Source organism: Limanda limanda, chromosome 7, assembly GCF_963576545.1.
Source record: "Limanda limanda chromosome 7, fLimLim1.1, whole genome shotgun sequence".
Lineage (NCBI taxonomy): Eukaryota > Metazoa > Chordata > Actinopteri > Pleuronectiformes > Pleuronectidae > Limanda > Limanda limanda.
Genome location: NC_083642.1, coordinates 2,551,696 through 2,560,028, shown reverse-complemented (window position 1 = coordinate 2,560,028; position 8,333 = coordinate 2,551,696).

Here is an 8,333-nt window from a genome sequence, read left to right as displayed (position 1 = left end):
ACATAAACGTCTTTTTTTATCTATATTCTATTTAAAGCACTTTGAGCTGGATTTCTCGTGCTATACGGGTTTCATATTCTTCCAGATTATTTTCTGTTTGACGAAACAGGAAAACCCGTCAGTGTTCAGAGTGAAGAGGGCGAATCCAGCGAGGAGATTTAGGAACAAACATTCACTTTGGACACGAGGATGAACTGATTTTTGTGCCAAAGGTCAAAGGTCAAGGTGCCTAACAAACTCCGTTTATGTTTTTCTTTGAACACGATTCTTAAGACCAGGTTGAGCAAATGTTTTCCATAAGATCGATGTTGTCTCCATCAGGTCGAGCGCCTCAAAGAGACCGGAGCCTGAAACCCAGTGTGTGAGACAGAGGCTGAAAAGAGGAGCTGCAGCAGCGATGATGTGTTTTCTCAACATTGGAGAAAACACATCATTAAACCTTTTCGAGTTTTAACACTAATTAAAATGATCAACCTGAACATGAGCAGAATGTGTTTCCTTTAAAATCACAGACTTCATCTTGTTATAAGATGTTTATTTATATTTTTATTAGGTGGAAAGTAAGTGACAAACTGTCTGCAGCTCGTATGTAGTCATCTTTTTATATTTGAAATATGACTGTTTGTGTCTGTGGTGTGTGTGTGTCTGTGGTGAGTGTGTGTGTGTCTGTGGTGAGTGTGTGCACGAGGAACAGAGAAGCACCGCCGCCGGGCTGCAGATGGAACAAAGTAGCTGGTAAATGGTTTTATTTTGTGAGACCAAACCACCGACGGCACTTTGATTCTCCTCTGAGACGCCGCGGCAGCTGAGTGCTTCTGAAACGTGAGAAGTTCCACGTGACTGACCGGCAGCGCTTCATGATGTCACACTGAAAACAGCTCATTACACACGTCAACACACGACAACACAGCAAACCACCTCACACCAGTAATCGCTGCTAATTCTCCGATGTCCAGAAACCATTTGAGATTAGTAAATAAACAGAATTAACACACTGACCAAGACAACAACTGGAATACAAGAGATTCTATTACAGATAAGTGACTTTCACTTTTTTAAGAATCTGCCTCTGATCTAAATTAGATTTTCTTTCTTAAGTCTTTTTCACAGGAACAATCATATTTGATATTTTTTATTCACCCAAGAAATCCACTTAAACGTCCATTGTTGTTTGTGACAAACACAAAGAGAACAACCATCTACAGCCTCGTTCGTTTATATTATATTAAACATTACAACAGAAATCCATCTTCTTCTCCAACAACGTACTGCAACGAAAAGAAATCCACTTAAATGTCCATTGTTGTTTGTGACAAACACAAAGAGAACAAGTCTCTGCAGCCTCGTTCTTTTACTGTGATATTAAATATTAAAACTGAAATCCATCTTCTTCTCCAACAACTTACTGCAATAAAAAGAAATCCAGCAAGTTTCAGGGACTGAGATTTATGAGCCAGTGTATAACCATAAGATCTATAGTGGATTTGAAAATGGTTCCATAAGACGATTACTAATATTCTCATTATTAAATTAGTGTTCTTGGCAGATTTGTTCAAATCATCATATTGAGCAAAGACATAATAAAGTCACAGGATCATCAGTCAAGGAAACCACAGCCTCCTGATGTGCAGTTTATCACAGATCTGAATTTATGTTTGGTTTATAAACTCTTTTGTCGTTATTTGGTGTTTTAAACATCAATGTTGTTGTTGTTGAACCAAAGACAAACGCAGCCTCGTTCTTTTACTGTGATATTAAACATTAAAACAGAAATCCATCTTCTTCTCTAACAACTTACTGCAATAAAAAGAAATCCAGCAAGTTTCAGGGACTGAGATTTATGAGCCAGTGTATAACCATAAGATCTATAGTGGATTTGAAAATGGTTCCATAAGACGGTTATTATTATTCTCATTATTATATTACTCTTCCTGGCAGATTTGTTAGAATCATCATATCGAGCAAAGACATAATAAAGTCACAGGATCGTCTGTTCACTGTTTTGCATTTTGCATTTCACTTTTTACTTCACTTTTTATATCTTTTATCTTTTATATATTTTTATTTAGATATGTCTATGTCTAAATAAATGTTACTTTGTATAAATATTAGAAAAAGTGAGTAAATAAGAAGTAAATAGTGAGTAAATATATATTGTTTTTTATTGTTTTTCTTATGTGTGTTGTATTTATTGTGTTTTTATGTTTCTATGTTCATTGAATTCCCCAATAACCAGAGCAAATTCCAGGTAGGTGTAAACCTACTTGATCATAAAAACCTTCTGATTCTGATTCTGAGTTGAAGAAACTGGAGCCTGATCTTTTACAATATGAACTTCTTGTTTTTCACAGATCTCAATTCCTGTTTGGTTTATTAACTCTTATGTCATTATTTGGTGTTTTAGTCATAAATGAAACTGGCTCAATCCTCCATTGTTGTCGTTGTTGTTGTTTTCGAACCAAACACAAACACAACCTCGTTCTTTTCCCGTGATATGAAAACAGTCCAACTGAACTCCATCACTTCTCCAACACTGCTTCTTCTCCAGGCCGGCACGAGGGGATCAGTCATCACACGCCCGCTGCAGAGCCCAGAGTTCAGACACTTCCTGCTCCCACGCTCACACCCACCTCTGATTGAAAGCATCACACCCACTAACGGCTGCTGGGAGCCGTGCTCGGGAAACACAGGAAATTACAGCCGGAGGAACTCTGCTCAGCAAGAAGAAGGAAATTAAATCAATCCAGGCGAAGGTGGATTTATGAAGTCGCTTGAACCTGAGAGTTTTATTGTTCCTGTAATAAAACGACATGGAAGCCGTCATCTGAATGCAAACAAATCCACCAGTGCAGCGACTTCACAGAATCAGATATCGACCTCGAACACAAACAGGTTCCGTCTGTTCGCTGGTAGAAAGATTCAGAGATTCTCCATGAACGTTCTACACTGGCAGCGAGAGGGAAGCTTCACGGAACAGGAACTCTGACCCTGGAGGACACTCTACAGAGACGCACCATGGAGCCGTGTGCTGGTGGTGGTGGTGGAGGTGGTGGAGGTGGTGGTGGTGCTGGTGGGCGGCAGCTGTATTTACCACTGGAGCCTGATGCTTCCTCTGAATTAATGAGCGTCAGGTTCTCTTCACAGCTGATGTCACGTTCACCTCCGAGTCCGAGCAGCCGGCTGCTGAGGACAGATTCTAATAAACCTGTAGAACAGCTTGGATAGTTTGTTTGGCTCCTCACGCTGAGGAACATACTGAGGAACATGGGTATGTTCCTCAGTATGTTCCTCACGCAGAGGAACATACTGAGGAACCTGGGTTTGCTCCTCACACTGAGGAACATACTGAGGAACCTGGGTTTGCTCCTCACACTGAGGAACATACTGAGGAACCAGGGTTTGTTCCTCACACTGAGGAACATGGTGAGGAACCTGGGTTTGCTCCTCACACTTGCTCCTCACACTTGTTACTCACACTGAGGAACATGCTGAGGAACCTGGGTTTGTTCCTCTCACTGAGGAACATACTGAAGAGCCTGGGTTTGCTCCTCACACTGAGGAACATACTGAGGAACCTGGGTTTGTTACTCACACTGAGGAACATACTGAGGAACCTTGGTTTGTTCCTCACACTGAGGAACAAACTGGGGAACCTGGGTTTGGTTCCTCACACTGAGGAACATACTGAAGAACCTGGGTTTGTTCCTCACACTGAGGAACATACTGAAGAACCTGGGTTTGTTCCTCACACTGAGGAACATACTGAGGAACCAGGGTTTGCTCCTCACACTGAGGAACATACTGAGGAACCTGGGTTTGCTCCTCACACTGAGGAACATGCTGAGGAACCTGGGTTTGCTCCTCACACTGAGGAACATGGTGAGGAACCTGGGTTTGCTCCTCACACTGAGGAACATACTGAGGAACCTGGGTTTGTTCCTCACACTGAGGAACATACTGAGGAACCTGCGTTTGGTTCCTCACACTGAGGAACATACTGAGGAACCTGGGTTTGCTCCTCACACTGAGGAACATACTGAGGAGCCTGGGTTTGTTCCTCACACTGAGGAACATACTGAGTAACATGGGTTTGTTCCTCACACTGAGGAACATGCTGAAGAGCCTGGGTTTGTTCCTCACACTGAGGAACATACTGAAGAGCCTGGGTTAGTTCCTCACACTGAGGAACATACTGAGGAGCCTGGGTTTGTTCCTCACACTGAGGAACATACTGAGGAACCTGGGTTTGTTCCTCACACTGAGGAACATACTGAGGAACCTGTGTTTGTTCCTCAAACTGAGGAACATACTGAGGAACCTGGGTTTGTTCCTCAAACTGAGGAACATACTGAGGAACCTGGGTTTGCTCCTCACACTGAGGAACATACTGAGGAGCCTGGGTTTGTTCCTCACACTGAGGAACATACTGAGGAACCTGGGTTTGTTCCTCAAACTGAGGAACATACTGAGGAACCTGGGTTTGCTCCTCACACTGAGGAACATACTGAGGAACCTGCGTTTGGTTCCTCACACTGAGGAACATACTGAGGAACCTGGGTTTGTTCCTCACACTGAGGAACCTACCGAGGAGCCTGGGTTTGCTCCTCACACTAAGGAACATACTGAGGAACCAGGGTTTGCTCCTCACACTGAGGAACATACTCAGGAACCTGTGTATGTTCCTCACACTGAGGAACCTTGTTTACTTGTTGCAGGAGAACTGAGGCCTTTATTGTGACAGGGAGTTGATGATGAAGCTCCTTGGTTGCGTAGTAAAGACTTTTTTTATTCATATAGCTAATGTTGTATTGATTAATGATCACATCATATATACATTTAATATATATATTAATATTAAATTTTTATTGCCCTTTCCAGGAACTCAAAGCAATAAACGAGATTAAAAAGGTAATGGAACATAAATTCTGGTTTTTCTTCCTGTTTGTGTTCTGCAGCAGAAGAGAAAGGAGAAGTTTGTGAACTCACCAGAATTTAATTGTTGGAGTAAATCATCACGACAGCTTTACACGAGGAGCCACAATTCATTCTGCTTTTCAAAATACACAGAACAAAGTTATGTGGATTAAACTGAGAAACTTTGTGTATAAATATATGTGTAGACAATATTGTAAATAATGTCCCTTTACTTTATATTAGTTAATTTAATATTCTATTTATTCTGTAGACAATCACAGAGGAGGGAAACAGGATAAAGACAGGAAGTAAAACAAGTGTGGGACTTACAAGTTTAAAGAGATAAATATTCAAACTATAACTCCTACAAATTGAATTCTGATCTAAACAAGAGCCTCTACAGTTTTGCTCCTTCAAATAATCCCCATGTTTCTTCCTGATCCTAAACAAACTCTTCCTGTGAGACGGAGAAGATCTGACTTTTTAAACTCATCACTCATCGTCTCTGCTTCTTCCAGAACTCGCTCTGCGCTGACTCCCGTTGGAACGTCTCTCTGCAGCTGAGGAGACGGTTTAAGTGATTGTTTATTGATATGTGAGAATAAAGCTTCGGCAGCTGTGTGTGTTTGTCGGTGAGAAGCTGAAGCAGTTGTGAAGTGACTGGAGCTGAAGGAGCCTGAAGTGTTCACTCTGCAGAGGGAGAACTCGTGTCTCTGGAGTGAATCTCTCCCACATGTCCCTGTCTCCCTCTGCAGGACACGAGCGGAGAGTCTCACTTTCCTCTCGCTCGCACTAGTTGTCACTGTAACACAGGGAATGAACTTGCTGCAGTGAACTAACTGGTTGTACTGGTTGAACTGGGTGATCATGCATTCTCCTCTGAGGTGATTCCTCGAATGCAACATCAAAGATAATTTTAAATATCTCATCTTACTCCTTTAATCGTTAATGTCACTGTTGTTTAATATTGGTTTCACTGTCTCATCTAACTTGTTTATTTTATTCTCATTTCTATTGTTATTTCTAAAAGGTTCTGCATTCCTCTGTTTAAACTTTATATGTTTACATTATATTATATATTGGTTGATGCTGTAAACTTGGAGCAAGAATTTCCTTCAGGATTATTAAAAAGTAAATGCTCTGTATTTATATTGTGCTTTTTGTCAATTCTGCCATTTGTACAAGACACAAGATTGAAATTCTGTTTCTCTCTGATCCCCGGAGTAAATATATAAGTAGACAGGACATGTACAAGTACACACATACTAAACATACTCAAAACATAGTACACAGTATGACAAAGTATTCAGTCATAAGGCACAAGGATGACAGTAGTGCAAAAATGGATTGAGAATTGTAAATAACAATAATTTACTGTAGTAAAGATCAGTTAAAGAAAGCAGCAGTTGTAGTTTGATAGAAGGACGGGCATTAAACCGACGACCCTCTGGTGAGTGGACGACCCGCTCGGCCTCCTGAGCCACAGCCCACAAGTCTGACCTCATCGTATCTCTGCTTCTTATAGGTCAACACAAGATGGAGTGAAAAACAAACCTTGAAGTTTCCATCTCCACAAAGTGAACGACAAACTATTTTCATTAATTTCCTGATTTGTCTCGTTCACCTGAGTCGCAGGAAACGAGGAAACTGACTCACGTCTCCGAGAAAAACGAATGTTGAGTTTCTACAAACGCACAATGTCACTTCTATTCCACACAAACACACACACACACAAACAGCTCATTCTGCTGCTGCTCTGCATCCGACCACAGAGAGAAGTGGATCTGAACATCCTGTCCTTGTTCCTGATTCAGATCCACGTGTGTGGTTTTGAATCCGAGTGTTAGCAGCACTCAGGCCTCTGCACCCCCCCCACCCAAGGCCTTTGTGTGTCAGGATGAGCTCAGCCGGTTGTTTGTGAGGAAGCACAAAAAACAGGGAGCTGAATGAAATGCCAAGCTCATCATGTATTTCATTCCTTCTGGATCCCGGCACAGAGAATCTGTTTTCGGAGCCGAACTCATTACAGCATCGGGCGCTAAAGGCCGAGTGAGTGAGTCATCGTGGCATATCTGTACGAGTGGGCCGGGTCGGGGGGGGGGGGTGGTGGACGAGCAGAGGGGCCCACGTGCTGCGTCCTCACCCGGGGTGATGTCATAACTAGAGACTTCCTGAACACAGGGTTCATTCACAGAGCCCAAAACAAGCCGTCGCCATGGCAACCCCGGGCTCCTTGTTGCTTGTTGTTGTTTGTTGTCCGAGGGCGGATGGAGACACGTGAGCACCGGAGTCAACAGGTTCCACCTCAAGTCCTGGAGGGGTTCTGATGCTGCTTTGATTATAAACACAAACATGTCGGGTCTCCACCAGGCCTGGTTCCTTTCCTGGCTCGGCTCGGCTCGGCTCGGCTCGGGACAGGGGGGGGGGGAGTGTTGATGAGTCACTGTCTGCTGTGAGTCCATTCATTTTCAGTTTTCCTCTCACAGGAGCCACCGGAGAGACAGGAGACACGTTTCTATGGCACCAACAGAACCCGTGTTGTTGGTGAAATTCAATATTTGATTCATTTATTAATCCATTCATTCATTATTTATATATTTATTCTGTTTGTCCTGAGGGGGGGGGGGGTAACCAGGTCTACAGACCATCACAGGGAGACTAACAACCACCAGGTAATTGAATTTGGACGCTGGAGAAAACCCACAGACACGAGGAGACTCAAACTGCAAACTGCAAAACCAGAAGCTTCTCTCTGCTGTTGTTGATTCATTTAAAAAGCATTTTTTCTAAAGATGATTCATTGAAAACAAGGACAATTCAGTCGTATGTGGTTATTATTTATTTCTACTTTTAAGGATACAAAAATAGCATGAGACAGACTTTTCAAAAGGTGGCACAAAGTCGCATAAGACTCCAAATGAAACAAATACAGGACAAGCTATCGACACGGACAATAAAATAAGACATTTTTAATAAACCCCTTCATTAACAAAGACTTCTTTAAGGACTGTAAAATTATAATAATAATTATAATAACAAATGCACAAACAAAAATAGAACCTATTAAGGGGAAACTTTAACGAGTTGAGGGTCACGTAGATCATAAATTCCCTTCAGACAAAAAACAAAGTTGTACATTGAAATAAAACATATGAGATATGATAACTGAATTATAAACAGATAAAAGATGCATAACATTCCACTTAAACTTTAACAATCGCACTTTGTGTCATATTTACAGAAAAGGGGACAAAAGAAACAATTTAATATATAGATTACATTCAAGAAACGTCCAATGCACTTGTGCTGTACTGGCTCAATGAGAAATACCATCAATAGATCAATATCAGCTTTGCTAATATTACAAAATATAATCTTCTTATCAAATAGGTCCATACTAAATATTAAACATTGAGATT